Raw genomic sequence first — 19,727 nt, forward strand, 5'->3', positions numbered from 1 at the left:
CCCACCCCAGCGCGTCTCCTGTATACAACACAAAAAAAAGAGTAGGAGAAGCCTACTTGAGATATGACCTTTGCTTGAAGATCAGGATAGAAACTAAGCTGCTCAGCTGTTCTTTAAGAGCAGACTAAGCTTTATATTAACACAGTCTCAGTTTATGGGACCCAGAGGAAAGCAAACAGGAGACTTAGAACCTACCTTTAAAAATAAATTAGATGTTCCTAAAGGCAAGACATTTACAGCCATTACAGTTCCATATTTATTTGTAGTCTCTTTTTCCTTGCATTTACATTTAGATCTACTACTATGCTATTAAATGTAATCATTAGGTGTTTTGCCTTTATTTTTTTGAGACATTGGATTTTGAGATTGATTTTTAAAAATGCAGAGCTACCAGCAGAGCCTTGTAGTTGATTACACTCAGTATTTCAGATTTTTTTAGAAAATCAATGCACGCTGAATCTTGTGCAAAAACACACTAATTTCTCCTAATAAAAGTGTAAGTCTGGCACTGGTAATCTTCTCAGCAATTCAGATTTTACCCTCCGAGGTCAGAACTCTGCTGCACACAGTGTCGGTAACCTGTGCCGCCTAGGATTTCTGTCTAGCCCTCGCTTAGGAAGATGGCGAGAATAACCGCAATTAGTTGATGTCAAATTGATCTTGGTTTTCAAGATTCAGTGGGGAGTCTCATGAAGGCAAGCGAAGATTGTTCAGGCGGCTGTATGGATTAGTTTATGTCTCTCTTCAGGGCTCTCTCCTGGCTGAAAGATTTGTCTTGGGATGTCAGTGAAAACAGGCATTGTAATTAGCTTTATATAAATAGATTTGATGTTATTTAACACAATTGCTTACAATGTTTTTAGAGAAGCTTGAAGAAAAAGTGTAATAAATACTGGATATTGTTTGAATATTCAATATTGATGCTCGGCCTTTTGGTATTTTTCAGGGAGTGAATGCCGGTGCATCCGGTCACGGTGCTTCCCTGCTCTGCACCAGCACTTAACAGCGCAGAGACATGCAGTGTGCTAAAAGCATTGTTTTCTACTAAACAACTTGTAAGACCTCATAGGAAGCTTATATACGTTTGTTCAAAGCAAATTGCCAGTACTTTTCTTAAGGGATAAAAAAGCATTTTCAAAAAAACCCCCAACTCCTACCAAAACTAAAAATAAAACTTGGGAATGTGCCAACCTCAGCCACAAAGGCTGCAAACTAAATTTGTGCCCCACATTTAAAATAAATGCTGAGGACTTGGTGAAATTTAGTCTTCAGTTTGGGGTAAAACTGAAGTTATTTCTCTTATGTGCCTTAGGTTAAAGCAGTTACATTTTCTGTTACAGCTTTGGAGTAAATAAGTGCTGGTTACAAAAATAAGCAAGGAGTAGTTCCACCTGCTGTAGCAGGCTCAGAGAGGTGAGATGTCTGATAACCAAAGGAAAATTACACACCTGGTAGTGTACAAATGTTTCACGAATTAAAGGTATTTCACAAGACATTATTCTATCTAAAAGCTAGGTGTTACTTCATGCATTCAGCGAGGTTGTTATTGTTTATCTGTGACAGTTTCACTGGAATTCTGAGTGTCGTGTGGTTAACTTGGGAAAGAATATGTTTGTAGTTTCAGATGCAATCTTTTATTTCAGTTTAATTCAGCCTTAAAAAAAGCAATCTGGGGAGCCAACAGACAAAATCTTTTTGCTCAGCCTTTGTTCCATTAATGATGGTGGCAGGAAACCAAATATAAGTTTCTCATCTGGTTTAAAAATATCCACTTGGCCACGTAATTTTTGCAAGAATCCACTGTGCTGTAGTTAACAGTGGTGGTTTGAAAGTTCAGTGCAATGTAAATGTTGGATTATAGCTTAATTCTGTGTAATTCCAATAGAATATTTTTATCTTATATACTGCACTGTGGATGGATGAAATGAACTGTTTCACAAATCCAATTAAAAAAATTAAACTTGTGAAACTGTGGTTTTATTCTGTAAACACTGCTGGTAAACTACAAACATTAAATTTCTATTTTTTTTTAAAGGATCATTTAATAGTTTACAATCAATAGGAATGTTTCCATACATTTTTACAAAACCATGAAAACAGTTGTTTCATTAGACTGTCCTACCTTAATACAAACACAAATATTGGATCACCAAGATCCTGAAAATGAGAGTATGAACGGTCTTGGAATGAATTGATTATCATTGGCTAGATTTAGAGAAGTATCAGAAAAGCCGTAATGAAATCTGCTAGATTAGGCTTTTAAGATACTTGTGTATGAAGTTTTTAACAAGTAATTACAGGCTTATGGATTTTCAAATCATTCTCAGGTTGTCAAATATATATGCTGTCAGTAACTAATAGTTGGAGCTGTGGAATCAATAATCTCTAAATAGATTAATGAATTCAACAGGAATTGTTGGACTGTTTGTTAGTCTGATTTAAGTGATTCGAAGTAGACTTCTCAATATGTACTCATTTTCAAATATTAAAAATGTCATAAAATTAGCTAGAGATCAGAAAATATATATTCTTTTAGACATGTATGCCATTATAGCATGATACTATACAGCATAGTATATTTGGAAACTTTTATAGATTTGGCTTTTTGCTATTTACTGATCTTATTCAATTTGAGAATAATTTTGAACAGCCATAACATCAAAGAAAGATCTTTCCTGGATTAGCAGTGTGTGTCAGTTCAGACAGTGTAGATGCACAAAATAACCTCCTTAAAATCCTGATGATCTTATGTGTGACTTTAATATTCTGTCTTGGGTTTTCTTTCTTTTTTTCTTGGTTGGTTTATTGCTTTTTTTACTCTTCTCATTTTCTTTTTTCTGCATATAATGGAGTACCTGCAAATATTCTTTGGTTTGGAACATCACTTACAGCCAGCACAGCTGGTACATCTGCTCTGTTTAAAGCATCACCAAATAGTAGTCAGTCCACAAGTAACTCTGCTGGCATTCAAGGATGACATTGTTTGTTGCTGTTCATGGAACTGGATCTTTTCCATATTCTTACAAGCTTCTTTTGAATTTGCGAAGGCATATTTGCGATAAAATGACCAGATTTCTGCTCAAATCTTTTAAAGTTTTTAGGAAAAGACAATTTTTATTTTTTTCTCACTGTGTTGATGAATTTAGTAAGAGGATTTGCTTAAGAAAATTGACAAGAATTTCAACAATTACAATTTTTTTTTTGCATTGCTTCCTATTAACAAGTCTGCCTCGGCTACTACTGCACAGACCTTAGAGGAGAGACTTGCACTTCGTTAGCAACCGCCATCAGTGAGTCTGGTACCTCCAGCCTTTGGGAATGGTGTAGCTGTGAGTACTTCAACGGCGCATCCAAAAGAAGCATTGCTTTAACAGCAACTTTCCCCTTTCTAACCATGCTGTTGTGTCTAATTTATTGAGTGAGTTTGGGGTTGTTTGGTTTTTTTTTTTCCCTAGATCCAACAGTCTCTTATTGCAATGTGAGTCAAAGTCCTTATGGTAAAGATGGATCCTGCCCATTTTCAGAGAAAGCCTTGTTTAGCTTTGCCTTATGCTGCTGGAAGCTAGCTTACACAACGTACTAGTAAGGTTATTTATTGTGCCTTGCCTAGAACTGGTGACATTTCTTTATCCTTCAGTAAACTTTGTTTTCAGTATTGTTGTGTGAAATCTGGGAGAAAATTCTGCCCTTTATTCTGAGTCACTGGGTACATTTTTGCTAAAATACCTGGAGTAACCAAAGCGGATGCAACTTGTAAATTCTCGTGCCTCTGAGTTAAATGGCAAAGGAGAGAGCTGCCAAATGTGGGCTCTTGATCACTTCTTTCTTCTTTTTCTCTCTACATGTTCTTTCAAAAAATAAATAGGATAGAAAAATTCCCTATCTGACTTAAGATGATCTCTCCTGAAAGTTAGATCTGGGAACATACGTGTTAGGAGTACTTAAACAAGCAGTGCCTGAGCTCGTAAGTCTCAAGTTTTATGCAGACCACTGCCTTCCCCCCGCCTTTATTATCTTTCCAAAGATCTAAGAGACTCTTGAATAAAGAAGGCAAAATTGTTTCTTCTTTTACATCTAGTTCTTCATTTTTCTTGGTTCATTCAGAGATATTTTTCTGATCTGCGTTCATGTTATCATTTGCTCCCGTAGGAGTGATTAGACTGTGCCAAAGCATAGAGAGCAGAGTCCTTGAAGCAACTCAATGAGGAAGACAACTTACTACAGGAAAAATGCCCTGGGACATGAATTGCTTTAATTAAAACCTTCAGGCAAAAGTTAGAAGTCTCAAAGTACATCTCATGTAAATAAAATGGCAGTTTCTCACTGCTTTTTAATGTTGTTTGATGCGTATTACAGTCGAGCAAATCTGTTTTGCAGTAGTTATACACCTACCATATAAATTTGTATTTTCATATTTCCACATTGCCATACAGATGTTAAGAAGCCTGTTTATGCACAAGAGTCAGATTCCCAAACGCAGTATTCTGTGCATGAAAGCAGGAGTTGGAGGCTAACCACTGTTAAATTGACCGTTAAAGAAGTGATTGTACAGTGACTTTGAAAGTGGGAGTCTCTTTCATGCATTGCAGGAGTGAGCAGGTTTCTCTGAGACCTCTGGTGATTATACGCATAGGAAAAGCCCCATCAGAGAGATCAGTCAGTATTTAAAAAAAAATAAAAAATAAATTTAATCCTAATACTTGCCTCTTTTGCAATGCTATGTAGGATAAAACAGTATTTTGCTTGTGTACATATACACACACACACACATATAAATATACATATATTTCAGGTGCAGGAATTTTCTGAGTCTCCAGTATCAGTGAGATGCCAAGCTCTCATTTGAGAATTTCCGCTCGATATCCCATTGATGCTGCGGTTCTTTGTCATGCCTCCAGTAGCACTGGAGAGCAAAATATCGCTCCCCATCTCTTCTCCCCCCTCCCCAATTTTTCTTGAGGCGTACTGCCTGATACTAAACCTTATGAATAATGACAGAAATGATTCATTTTTAATAAGTTAACCTAGTCTATGTAGAACTTGACTACTTCTGTCTGCCTTGGTGAGTTTGATGTGTACTTTCCTTCCAGAGAAAAAGAAGTAGATTCTGCACAGAATAGCCATGGGGTTCTCTTTATAAAATGTCTGCTTCTGCTTAAGTAGGCTGATGGGAGACTGGAAGCATTTCGTTGCTGCTGATGGCAAAGTGATACTTCATACTTCGCTGGAGATTTCTGAACTCCATCAGTCCTTTACTGCTAGGAGTCAGCGTGGCATAGTAGATGAAGATCAAAACTAGAAATAAAACAATTTAAAAAAAAAAATAATCTGAATTTCAACCCTAACTCTGATTTTTCTGCCCAGCAGTGGAAAGGTTGCTCACCTCTGCATTATCATTTTGCCGTTATCGAAATGACTGTGTCTGCTGTCTTTACAGAGTGAGAAACAGGTGGATACTTTTGCAGTATTTGGAATGAATGAAGTATAATTTGGATAGCTTGCTTTAATGTACAGGTTTATGCACAGGCCTCCCTGTCAGCAGGGCGCTTTATATCTTCAAATGATGTTCAGCTAAGTGTCGTTATTAGCACACAGGCAAACTATATGTATTTGTCTCCAGTGCATTCCCATACCCATTAACATCCCAGATAGTTGCTTTGTGAATTTCCTTTATCAAACTCCCAGGTTATCCTCTGCTGCCACAAAATCCTTCAATTGCCTTTCTTTGGACATCTGGTGGTATTAATTGTGCAGTGGACCTCAGACAAGAATATTCTGCCCAGTTACATTTCTGGCTACTAGCATGGCAGCAAGTATTATTAGTAGTTATTGTTGTGTATTGATTTGCATTTTCAAACTGCCTTTCATCGAAGACCATTAATGAGCCATGTAGTCATTAGTTTCTTTTTCAGCAGCTTAGTAGTGATTGATGTAAGCAAAGTCGCAACAACCAGCTAGATGTCCCAAAATAGGAGTGCTGGTATCTTGCTGTGTCTCGCTGGCAGCGGGCTTGCTTGGCTCTTCTGTGGTCTGGGCTGGTGGTGTGATTGAGGTACAAGATAGTGGTGTACTCAGTTTTGGTTGTGCTTGCACTGCTTCCTTCTGATAGAAGATAGGTGTCTTGAGGTTACAAATATTGTTGTGATGTATGTACTGTGTGTATATTAGGTCATCGTTTTATGGCTGTAACATAGTTAGTCTTTGCCTCTTGATACAGACAAGCTAGGTCACCAGGTCCCAGGTTCTCCAGTCTTGTGAATCTCGTGGCTGATGGAACATGGTGTTCTTCTTGCCTCTGGTGAGAAAGGGGTGTTTGCATAGGAGATTTGCTCGGTACCTTGCTGTGCTGTGTAAGCAAAGAATCCTTCTATCAATTCATACAAGAACTAACCCTGCCTTTTTAAAGGTCACTTCTGTCTCAGTCAGCTCTTAAAGTTCAAGAGGAAATAAACTGCTTAGAGTTGGCATTTTTCAAGTCAAGTGTCAACTTTCCAAGCCCCCAAGCCAGTGAATGCGGAGGAAGGAGAGATTAATAAGTGAGCTGCTTGGTTGATACAGTGATTGTGCAGAAACGTTCCCTTTTTTCTTTCCTCTTTATGGGGCTTTGGAATGAAATGGAACATCATTGAAATATCTCACTTTCTCCTTTTCACTTTGCAATGCAAAAGTATCCAAAGCTCTTTAGAAGTGCTTCTTTCCTCATTAGTCCACTGACAGCAAGCAGAGAGTTTGTCAGTGAAGTAGGACACAAGGAACGTTTTATGACAATGCCAATACCTAAAAGCTCCTTTAACCACAGAATCTTATTATCCAGTGAGAATAAAATGCACTTTCAGAAAGTAGCTGAAGGGTGAAGTCTCTGAGCAGGTGCTTGCCCTTAACTGCATTGACGCCTTTTCCCATGCAGGAGACAGTGGATCAATAAGGAAATAAACAGGAAGAATGGGCTTTATTAATGAGGTACAATGGAGGCAGCAGGGGAGATGATAATGGAAGGCTGGTGATAATCGAAGGGCATGCTGAGCATAGACCATCTATTGGCTGCCAAAGAGCCTGTATCGAATGTGGGAGTCAGAGGCTGTGGAGGGACCAGCACTGCTAATCGTGACGTTGGGTGGCTCCAGAGCGAGCAAGCTGTGCATCCCATTTATTGCATTGGGGTTTTAGTTTCATCTTGGCAACTTTTTCTTGTGTATTTGTTTTGCTGGCCCGTATAAGCTCTCACTGAAGATTTTTCCGCATAAAAATTTCTTCTTTCCTTCATAAAGGAGTTTGTAAAAATAAGCACACCAGTAGCATTATCCTTCTTGCTTTGCTTTCAAAGAAAAAGAGCAAAAAAGTACCATGGTACAAACTATTCTTTAAAGTGATAGATAAATCAGCCTTGCCAAGTATCTCTGCGTTTTCCAGCTGTATATTCTTAACCTTCTTGTTTTGGCAGGTACAGCTACGAATTCTTAGTGCAGGAACGCTCTGCCTGCCCATCATATTATGGAAAATGGTGGTGATAGTGTATTAAGGGCTGCATTTCCAAGTGGCTTTAAAATAGGAATAATTTTCTGTTTTTCTCTATATGCAGGTGGCCACTTGATGTGAAATCACACATGGTGTTATTTTTTTATGCCCTTTGGTTGGTGCGTAGTTCATGTTTGGTTCCTCTAGATGCATATTTTAAAGAAGAGCTCGGTGGAAAATTTGAGTCCTTGAATTTTTTCTTTGGTAGCTCTACTTGTTGTCACCTGAGGTCACTGAAAATGAATATTGTCTGTCTGTTAACCAGAGGAAAGATCCAAGACAGATCATCTTCTTGCATGAGAAGCAATAAATACCTGAAGACAGATGCTGGGAAGAGTCCTGGCTGGTGAAGCAGGGCAAGGTGAGGATCAGCCTGATTGTTCCGCCCTGTAACATCTGCTGCTTCAGTCACCTCTTTTTATATCCACCAAACAGCATGGATTATGCACATCAACCTTATCTTTACATGTGTCTGTGGGACGCCTGTGATCTGCAGCTACTTTTTATCTCCTCTTTGGTGCATGATCCTTATCTGCTCTCCTCTGCAGAGGCTGCACCTTCAGGATAGCAAAGTCACGATCTAGTTGGAGCCGTGTTGTGCGACCGCCTCTGGCCTGCAACGTAGTACTGAGGGAATGAAGCAGTTCCCTGCGGAAATGCCCCATCTGTTCCAAACACTGAGAAAACCTGAACACAAGTATGTTCAAATATAATAGTTAGTTATGGCCTTAATTCTTACATATCGGGAGATTTTTTGGGCAGTTTTTGAATCCCTTTTTTTCATGGGAAACATGGTAGCAGAGACTGATCAGCTGGACCACTTGCTGCCATATCCGAGAGCTGGCAAACTGCACCTGTGAGAATGTATTTTTTTTTCCCAGCTACTAATTTATAGTTTGGAAATTGAATGAGACTCATGTATGAAAGAGATAAAATGACAACATCTTCACCTAAGAAAATGCAACAAAAATGTGCACCTGAATAAAATTTATGCTTGATGAGATCTGTTGGTGTGCATTAACAATAAGCAAACCTTCTTTTTAAACTCTTTTCCCAATTTGCAATCAGATAAAAAATCAACCTAAACCAATGAATCAATGCCAGAAGCTTTAGGAAAGTCTAATAAAGGAGCAGATATGCAGTGGTACTTCTCACGTTTTCCTCAGCTTGAAGCTTAAGGATTTCTTGAGCTGAAGGTGGTATCTTTTTGTATTTAATAGCCCATGATGAATTTCTCTCCATTAATTTGTTTAGTTCTTCTATTGAAAGCAGCAATGAACAATTGCTGCTCCTTCACCTCCTGCCACTCATGATTTTGCAGACTCACGATTGTTTTCATTCTTCTCAAACTGCTGTAGCAGAATATAGTGCAGCTAAACATCTGATTTTCTGCATCAAATCAGTTTTTCCAAGTTACGGAGTACCAGCCAGAGTAATATCTGACAGGGGCATGAGAGTTTGGGTGGTAAAGATTTATCAGGGCTGGTCTTCGTTATTCTCTGTTAGATGGAGAGGGGAGAAATGATGCCAATATGGTCAAGTGAGTATTAAAAGGCAGATTTGGAACAAGAATGATTGTGGTGTAAGAAACGCATGCCCAAATCCCCACGGGCTGGGAGCTGGGAAGCAAGCAGATGAAGCAGAACCGATCCTGGTGTGACCGGGGGGTCTGACAGATGCCATCCCTTCCTGGGAATGACACAACACTTAGTATCACTTTGCATTGCGGGAAGTATCCCACAAAGTAGCTCTCACTACTGAGTAGCTCTCTCTGATTTCGCCACGGAGACTCCCACGAAGGTGAAAAAAGCCTGTGCTTCTTCCACATCTCAGGGAAGTGAGAGAGGAGGTGGTTAAGTCAACCACTGTGTCCAAAAATGTCTCATAAGCAATTCCACAGGAAACTGAGGCAGATTAGCCCAAAGGGAGTTTTCAAGCAACCCAAATTTATGGCTTCAGCGCGACTTCAGTGGTGCTGCTGTTTGGCTTGGAAAGGAAGGGGTGAGTTCTTCATCCAGACGTGGTGCTCCAGTTGTAGATGCGATGGAGTGAGCTGTTACAAACCGCATAGCTGAGACAGTTGCTGATTGCGCAAGGGCTCCTACTGCGTTTTAATCCAGTGTAAAACTGCTGGGTTAAAAGCACCACGGAAACAATCTGAGGGCTTGCGTGATGAATTACAGTGCTGCTCTGGTGAGAGCAGAAGCTCTTCACACCGTACCTGCTGAATCCATGCTGGACTACCATCCCTTCCTTCCAACATTTCAGTGTTGGCACATGGAACTGGTTGATGCAGGATTTCTGATACCAACTGGCTGAAACCAAATTGCATTGAACAGAGCTGTTCTTTTATGAGTGGTACAGAAACACAATGACTTGGTTGCCATGTCTTTAAGTTAATTTTCCTATCACAACTTCACCCCAAAATAAAGCATCTGACCTCTCTGCTCATCTAGTGATTTTGAAACCTGAAACTGCCGTATGAAGGCTATTTACTTGTCCAGCTGACTGGTTTCTGTATAAAGTATTCATTACATAAAGATTGCATAGCATGTAGTATTGTTTTATTAAATATTTAAAAATATTGACGCGGGAGAATTGATGTAATAGGGCTATAAATGTAGTTGTTCTGGCAGTTCTCATTCCATAGTGACAGCTTTATTCCTCTTGCCTTATATTGGTTTCAGGGTTATTTGAGCTAATTTGGGGGATGGAAATTAGAGGAAAGTAGGTGTCTCTGCCCTGCAGGTAAGACCTAATAATGTGAACAGTCCAGTGAAGAGTCAAACAGTGCTGTGGATTTCTGGGTGGTAACGGGGCAACAAACAGGAATTATTGAAGAATAAGGTTAACAGGATTCATTAGTCTGATCTGGGCATATCCTTTTCATGGAGACAAATCATGGCTTGGAAATAGTGTCTGAGAAAGCAGTTTGCCTTTGCTTAGCTGCCCAAATATACTGGCTGAGCAGAGTGAGGGTGTGTGGCTGTACGGTAGTACTTGGGTTTATGGAGAGTGGGGCTGCAGAGCCACTGCAAAAGGAATGGCAGATATTCATGGTGTGATAGTCCAGCTTGGAAAGATCTCAGTCTCTTTAGTCTCATTATCTGACACCAGATGGATGCAGACCAGCTCTTCTCTGCTTTGTGGGTCTGTGTTTGCTTATATGCATGCCCAAAAGGGATGTATATGAGAATGAAAAGTAATTAAACTGGGATGAAGCTTACCCCACACTCGATGTTTTGGGGGCAGTTTGTCTGCTGTTTTTTCTCATTCTTGTTCTTAGATAGATGTTCTTGCTTTCATGTTTCTTTCAAATTCAGAGTAATATTTGCCCCATATGGAAAGTAGGTACCTGGAAGGCAACATCAGGGTTGCAAGGTGAAGCTCTCAAAAGGTAGGAAATGCCAGAATTAAAGTCACCTGACACATCCTTAGTTAAATCCAAGTTAAATTGGGACTTGTGAGAAAGAAAAGCCAAGGGCAGCAGTCTGTCGGAGCATGTCACAGATAGCTGAGTGACTTTTCAGCCATTCCTTTACTTTTCTCTGCGTCAGTGTCCCATGGGTGAGTGCTAAGGGGTAGTACTTAATTGTTTGGGTTTATTTGTTGTCAACAAGTATCTGTTACGAATTCTCTTCTGAGTCCCCAGTGAAATTCTAGACAGGTTTCATCACATAACCTGGAGGGGTTTTCACTGACAAAAGCCTGGTGCTGAAATGCTGAGCCGTAGCTTTGAATTTTAGTAAGAATTATGGTGGGGGTCTATCACTGAATTGTTCTGCAGGAAGTATTTTAGACAGTTGTGTTTCTGTAAATTCATTCAGGTAGTCTTAGATTCAGATATTGAAGAAAAAGTGGCTGAACAGTAATATGCAATACTCATTTCAGTACTCATTTCACTGTGGAGTACAGTAATGCACGTTGGAAATGAGGTCTCATTGGAAAAGGTCATTTGAAACAGATCCACAGAACCTTCACGAAGCTGTAATGAGTCACGAGTCTGTGAGGGCTCACTTGTTATATTGCAATGAAGGGTTTAATGTTTTGTTTTTCTCATCTAACACTTTGATCCTCTTTATTTTATTAAGATAAGCTATTATCTAACTGTCAAGAGCCTGGAATTTCAGCAGATTTGTTTGCTGACAAGTTGGTTCAGCACAACCATTCTCCTACTCACTTCTTTCCCCACTTCAAGCAAATTTTCCTTTTTTCACTCCTCTTTGTCCGTCCTTTATCCTTTACAGCTCCTCAGCTGTCCTGCTGCCTGTTCCCAGATGACTTTTCCACTCTCATGCTAAGTATTGGTTTGAATGTATAACAGAAATTGGAAATACTCGTAGTTGCTCTTGATGTTCACATCACCAGATGTCTGTGCTGTGTTGCTGTGCTTCACACCAGCGCTGGAGAGTTTGGCCTGGGACTTGACACCTTGCTGGGAGGGAGAATATTATCAAATTTGGAGAATTCACAGGAGATTTTTTTACAATGCAAATAATACTGGATTGCGTTGAGGAAAGTATGTGATGCCTTCACCTCAGTTCCCACTTTTGACTGTGCCACAACTTGAAATCCTCGACATGTGTGTTTGGGGGTGAGTGCGGTTGGTGGGGAAGGACAGAGACTTCATAATTATGGTGAGGGAAAAGCAGAAAAAGATGAGTACAAAAAGAGTGAGAAGTTTTAACTTTCTTCATCATATCTAGGCATGGCCGTGAGTTCATCCAGCCCACTAGTGTGATTATAGATTGGTAACTGATGGGGCCAACTGCATTATTCATTATGGTTCAGATTGAAATGAAATCATGGAGGGCAATTTTCTGTCTCACACTTCAAGGTCAGATGAGAGTATTTATTATTCCCTCTCTGTTTATCTGTGAATGCAAATTGAATTTAGTGATTCAAATTGATGAAATGTTAGAAATATAAAACTCATCAGAGCCGACACGAAGAGAAATTACTGGGTAGAGCTGGTCAGTGACTTCACCATCCCATGTACAGGCCTCTGCTTTGATTAGTAATTATTTCAATCTTTGGGTTTTCTCATTCCCAGTTTTGTTTCAGTTGTTGTCATTTTTGTTTTCAAAGAAAAAAGTGTAATAACACTTTGTAGCATTTAGAATTTGAATTAGATGATGTAAATAAAGCCAGCTGCAAAGAGGATGCTCGGATCCTGGCTGAAGAAAAGGTTTTCTTTCAAAATTCTTCCTTTGGCTTGGTTTTTTGGAGGCTTGTTTGTTTGGTTTTGTCCCTCCTGTGACAGTTCTTTCTCTGGTATTTTGCTCCCTTGCATTGCACTGGCCGTTCAAAGCTGGTGTGGGGTGCGATGGGTGCAGCCATTTGTCACCTTTTGGTGCTGAAGCTCTGCGCGTTTCCTTACTTCATACCAACCACGGACTGACCTTCCTCGCCAGCCAGTGGTGTTAGGAAAGCAAAAACTAGGACCTGCAAAGGGGACCAGATGAGCATGACTCTGTTACTGAAATAATTGGAATGGAGATGCTCTCTTCCCGACTCGCTGTAATGCATTTTGAACAATTTAGTCAACATCTTTGCTCAGTTTGGTGCATCAGTCCATGGTTAGAAGGCATTGCTGAAGTGTGCGTCCTGTTCTCTTCAGTGTTGGAAAGACTTTTAACTTGTATGGGCTGGCTTATTCTTATCTGAGAGTGGGAGTGGAAAATCCTTATCAGTGAATGCTCGTTAAAAATAGGCAGTCCTCTGTAATTGCCAAATGCCACATACAAAATTATGATGCAGAGATAGATGATACATGCTGTGCAGGCTATATGCTGTGGTAATAATCGTAGATGACTCTTGTTTCTAACTCCTGCTTTTTAATTACTTGCATTTTATTAAGAACGTTTAGTATTTGCTTTTCTACCAAGCACTGCAAAGGGAATCAGTTTGCTCAGGATGCAAGTGTGTCTGACTTCTTGTTGATTCAGAACAAGAGCCATGAGCATTTGGACATACCAAAAGCCCTTAATAGATTTCTCTACGTAAGCTATTATAAATCATTTTGTGTAGTCAACTGTCAGCTTGATTTCTCCTGTAGCCAGTTTTACTGAAGACGGCAGCATTTTCAAGTTAGTAAGCATGCAACAAGCAATGTGGGTTCAGTGGTTTTTAAATACCAGTAAAAGTCTTATTCACCAAATAAGTGCCTTTAATAGAAGCTTTGGCCTTATGAACACTTCAGATTTGGAGGCTTAGAAAAATGTCATTTATGCATATTTTACATTCCAGAAGTCAGTGATGGATGTATTTGGCTATTCATGATTCAACTTAAAACCAAAACAAATTGCAGAAGTCTCTCTTTTATTAATTAAGATATTGCTTTCATTCTCATTTTGATGGTGGATGTGGAAAGCATGTTTACTAGCATGACAGTAAGTCTCACGTTGAGTGGCTGATTAAATACCCGTTCAGAGCGAGCCACGCTGGCCTTTGCGTTTTGGCAATGTGCCTGGGCTTGGTTCCTTTGGGTGGCTGCAGTCGGCAAAGCTGCCCGTGTTGCAGCAAGCGTGTTGACCCTGTAATGAAGGGAAGCAGAGGGTGCCTGATGTGGATTTCCTTTAGTAAATCCTAACTCCTGCCAGTCAATTATGCCTATTGTACCGGGCTGGGATGTAAAATTGTCTTATTTCTGTTCTGTAACTGTTCGATCTGAAGGAACTGCATTTTTGAGCCTGATATTTATGCTGCTGGTTAGGGAGTAAAATTAAATACTGTCTCAACGATAAAACATATTGTCAGTGTACCAATAAAGCTCCGAACATCTGTCTGCTTCTCACCCATTTCATCTGTCCACACTGGCAAAGTAATTCTTGGTATGTTGTTCCCTCATTATAAATGCAGTATGATTCAAGTCTTCCTTGTATGTAGAGCAGCACCGTGATGTTTGAACTGCTTGTTTTTGAATGATTTGTGATTTATGGAAGCCTAATGATGGTGAATTATATAAAAGGTCTTTGAGAAAATACAAAGTGCAAACCAAGAGAAAGTTTGCAGATGTTTGCTGAAGACTTGGGAGAAATAAATAGCGAGAAGAAAGCTTGTTTTTCTACTGACTCTCTGTAGACTGCTTTCTGTAGTATTTTCTGTAGCAGTATTTCATATGGGTCTCTATAAGGCATAGTTAAAGCTTTAAATAAAATATAGCCCATGTGATAACTTCCACTAAAGATGTTAATATTTTGTGTCGTTGCTCCTTGTAAATGTACTAACCAAATACAGATACGTGGCAAAGTTGGCCTCCACAGTTCCCGCTTGTGCACAGGTTGGAGAGCAGGGATGGATGCTGCTGCTTCAGTATGTTCACAATTCTGCATGTGAAGAAGAAAGGAAGCAGAATAAGATGCCAAAAAATCTTATTTTAATAAAAGTTAGCACCCAAACCTTTGACTTTTGAGCTGAAATACTTGTAGCACTGAAATAATCGTCCTCCTTCCTGATGCTTGTTTTTCTAGTTTACCTGCCTTAAGTTATTAGTTTCGGCAGCTCCATTCTGCAGTAGCATTCTTAGAGCTCCCATCCATCTTTTCCGCAGCTTTTTATAATGGGTCATTTTTTTTCCTTTTTAACATAAGGTGGACATTTTTTCTGTTTTGCCAAGCCCTACCTTTTCTTTTCTGTGTCAGACTGTTCTGGTCATCATCATCTCCCTTCTGTTTTTCCTTTTTAATTCCCATCCCAGATGATGGTGGTTTCTGTCGTGGCAGGTTAGCCAGAGCCTGAGGGGGAAGAAGTCTACGTCACAAACTGGAGGTTGGAAGGAGCCTTGAGGGAAGGCATGGACAGGGACGTTCTCCTGCTATCCACCGGACACTATGAAGACATGCTGGAGTTACCCTGTTGTTACTTATGCCTTTGTGTTGGCTTATAAAAAGTGGGGGAGAACAACTGGAATGAAAAAGAACATTTTTGTTGGAGCTCGCTGTTTCTCAGTTTCCAGTGTGGTTTATCTCTTTGTGTGTACTCTGTAGGTACGTTGAGAAGGCTGCAAGTTGTCAAGCCTCGGGAATGGGTGTGCTTTTTTTCATCCAAATGTCTCGCTACAAAACAATTTCCCTTGCTCCTTTTTGCCTCATTAGCTTGTGTGCTAACCTTTTTATTTTGGACTCTGTCACGAAGATGTTGATAGTTGCAGCGTGTTTCTTTTTTGTTATATACGTGCAATAGCACTGTCATCATGTTTTCCCTTTGCGCATCTTCAGTGTTCTTCCCATCCACGCTCCCTGGTTTTCGGTGCTTTGTCTTTGATGTGATCGTTGTTTCTGACAGTTGGCCGTGGTACATGCAAGTGTCTCATCTTCTCCGAGCTGCAACATGACCCAGACAGTGTTGCTCTTCTAATTGACTCTGTGCTGCTGTGGACCTCTTTTTTTTTTTTTTTTTTTTCCTCTCAGGTTGATATATAGGCTGGTTCTGGCATCTTGTTTGCTTTCCCTGTTATTTTTTTAGTGTCTCTGAGGTGGTAACTTGGCTACTGAAAGGATGGAATGATTAAAATAATGTTTTATGGATCATTGGAGGGAAAAAAAATAAAGCTGTCAGCTGCTTTTGTAATTTTTTGAAGGAGATTATTAAAATGTATCTTATAGCTTCAGCATTTGCTCTCTGCCATTATTGTTCTCAGTTTTTCAAAGAACATTCTGGAAAATGAAGTTTTATCATTAAGATTACATTGAAGTGGATTACAGAAGGGAAGAGCAAAAGATGAAGAGTCTCAGCAGCTCAGAACAGAAAGATGTTGGCATCTCATTCACTGGGATGTGGAACAAGGAACATTAATAGGCTGATAAACAGAAATGACTTTTTCTTTTTAAGGCTTAAAAGGTTTACTTTGAACTTGCACAGATTTTAAAAAATTCCAGTTCTCCAAGCTTATGTTGAATGGAGAACTTTGGGCCTATTTTATTTTATTTTATTTTTTTTAACGCTCATTTTGATTGAGCCATCACTTTTGAAAAGTCATCAGTGTGGAAGCAGAGTGCCCACATCTAACTTTAATGGTATTTGCTGCTGGGTACCTACTTTCAAATCCTGTTTTGTGTCAGTGAAGAATATAACTTTATTTTTGGATTTTTTCTTATTGAGATGGTTTATGTTGTATTCGGTGCAGTTTCTGTAAGAATTATTAATCTGTCCTAGGAAAGGAAGAAACGGTCTCAAAAATTTGCTTTGGCATGGTGTGGAGAGTTGTAAGAACGTTGAATTTCACACTTCTTATAGCAAGGAAACCGATGGTAACAGAGTCAGTTCAGAGAGCTGAAGTATTGTCTCTGCTTTTGGAGACATCTCTGGCATTTACATTTTATCTACATTAACATCACATGTGATCTGAGGCTGAAATATAACCCTAATGATGGGGTTCTTTCCAAACACCATGCAACGACTGAGGAAATTATCTGTTTGTCTCCCTTGGCTTAATTGTTCTCACGTTTTAAAACACTAATTTTCCAGCCTCGTTTGAGAGGTGTGTATGTGGCTGAATGTCTGTTCTCTCCATGAGATGCGAATCTCAAATATTTTTTTTTATTATTTCGAGAAGGAAACCTAGCACATATCTCATTTTTGTTTGTGAATGTCAACTCAATCATAGTCTGTCAGTCCACTCAGCATTTATAGAAATAGGTCACAATATTGAAAGATTAAGAAAAAAAGATTTCTCCATTGTCCTATCAAAATGTTTTGCAATAATCAAATGTGAGATTCTGGCTGTTTTGTAGTATTTAATCTTATGTTTGCATTTTTTCTTCTGTTCTGATTCTAATCAGGACTAAGTTTCTTTGATAGATCAAATAATGGTTGCAGTAAGGTTTCTGTAGTGCAATTTAATTTGTTATAACACAGTTGATGAGGTTTTTGTACTTATATTTACCCTATGCATAAAAAAAGAATATTGTTGAACAAACTAACGAATCTTGAGACGACAGTGGCTGAGGTTACCTGGTCTCACCCATCTGTTCTGCCCTGTGCTGGAGGCTCACCGGCTGTAAACTTGGTAGGCTGCACATATGCACGGGTGTAAAGTCTGTCTTAGCACAAGCTTAGCAAAGTCTATTGTAGTACAAACCCTGTGGAACCGGAGATCAGCCTTTTAAGCCTAGGATTTTGAGAGGCATGGCGTGATGAATCTTCCTGTTCCATTTAAGATGTCGCCCAAGTTGTGTCCATCTACTGGAAATTACTGTCAGCCTAAGCTGCCCCCTAAGGGGTGTTAAGGTGTAGGATGTTGTACTGTGAACTGAGCAGCGGAGGTGTGAGCACACGCTTGAGTTTGGTAGCTGTGCTGCAAAGTGGGAACCTCCAACAAAAGGATGGGCTGGAGAGCAGTGGTGGGTAGCTTTGTCATTTAGCAACATTAACTGCTGAATGATGGGGGGTTTGTACACTGCAAGAAATCACTTCTTGAGTGACGTGTATGTGCTTGTGACATTTGATGTCTCGGTTATACCACTTAATTTTATCCCATATTTCACAGTATGCCAGGACCAAACCTGCTATTGGTTGTCTTTGGATGTTGGCTTCTAGGAAATTTTTTAATATGGATTTATTTTGAAGAATCCAACAAGAGTTGATTCTCTACTTTATCCTGTGGAATCCTTGCATTGTTCAATAAGGAAAAGCTAATCTTTCTATTAAGTATCCATGAGACTGAATTTGAGTTGTTCGCTGAGGTTGGAATGAGGAATAGAGCATCCAGCGCAAGGCAGGCATTGCTTCACGTTCATTCACCATAGATATTGCTGTTGGGCACAGGTTCCCTTTTTAAGTTATTAATTAAAACAGAACCAAGGAAGTAGTGGTGCCCTGGTAACGAAATTACCCATTTTCAAATGCAGATTTGAAGCCCTCTTGATGAACTTTCCCACCTGAATACAACAATGAAGAGACTATTTCACGGTCCCTGATTATTAAATTGGTCTGTGAATGGTTCCTGATTGAACTAGAGTTTTAAACAGGCTTCTAATTCATTCAGTGTTTTAAAATGCATATTCTTCTTCAAGGAGGAGGATTTTGAGGTGGGGAGACAGATACTTGGGGATTTTGGTGAATTCCTACATAAATTTCCCACAAAGTACAATCTGGTGACCTGGCAGTGCAGGATGTAATTGATTTACTCTAAGAGGGTCTTTTAAGGCAGTGTTCCATTTTGGATCTATCTAAACAGTTCCTTAACAATAGTGCTATTTTATTTAAAAGCTGTTTTATTTATTTTCTTTTCATTATAATTATAAAGAATACTCCTCTGAAGCACTCATAAATTTTCCAGTGTTGTTTTTTGCATCAGAGAAACAAAGATCTTCTGTTCTTGAACAAGCTAGAGATGTTGGGTTTGATCTTTCTAGCTTGCTTGAGGGTTTTTGACTTGCGTGAAATACTTTTTTTCATGTCCTGCTCACTCTTTAAATACTTAAAGTTAGTGCAGTCTCAGATAAATTTGTCATACTTAAATTATGAACCGACTCTTAACAATCACAAGAATTATTTCACTCTTATTTTGTTATTGATCAAGTACTTTGCCAGCATACTTGATCCGTGATGAGCTGGTTGATGAGTGCATTGGAACAGCTGCCCATTAGTGTCCCAGCAGCAGACTGAGTGCCTGAAGGGCATACGTGAAGAACATCTCCAGGAATACACGGATAATTGTGCATCACCGTGTCGTGCTGCACAGAGAGCTGAGAAGAGGGACCAAGCTATTCTGGCTTAATTGAGAATCATGTCCACATTGCAAAAGAAGTGCTAATCACCTGGCCTCAAAAGACAGTTCTCTTCCAATATAGGTTGCTGGCAAGAACAATGTGCAGGTGGTGGCTATAATTACTTGCTGAGTATTATCTGTCCGTCAAAGCAGATCATATTAAACCTCAGTTTCACTTCTACTTTGTTAGAGAAAGATTAAAAGATACAGTAGAACCCAAGATTGTGCATCGTTTGTTGAAAACAAGTCATCTTCTCAAAGGCAAACTGGTTGATTTTGAAATAGATATGCAATTGTTTAAATGCTTTGTATATGTGAGGTTCCAGTAATTGTCTCGTGCTGAACAAGAAGGCTGTCACTAGGATGGTTCTTCTCTCATATCTTTTTCTGAGAACAGCTGATAATGAGACTGCAGCTGCTCGGCTTCCAGTGGTGCAGCCTTAAGATGAAATGGCACCAGCCCCGGTGTCCTGGTATCGTGGTGATGCTTCTCCTCTCA

General features: G+C 39.5%; 1 protein-coding gene across 3 annotated transcripts in view; it reads left to right on the forward strand.

Annotated features, from left to right (window-relative positions):
- The window catches only part of MAD1L1 (mitotic arrest deficient 1 like 1), a 372,656-nt gene that overhangs the window by 93,442 nt on the left and 259,487 nt on the right, over nucleotides 1-19,727 (forward strand). The window lies entirely within an intron of this gene.

This window comes from Grus americana, chromosome 15, assembly GCF_028858705.1.
Source record: "Grus americana isolate bGruAme1 chromosome 15, bGruAme1.mat, whole genome shotgun sequence".
NCBI lineage: Eukaryota > Metazoa > Chordata > Aves > Gruiformes > Gruidae > Grus > Grus americana.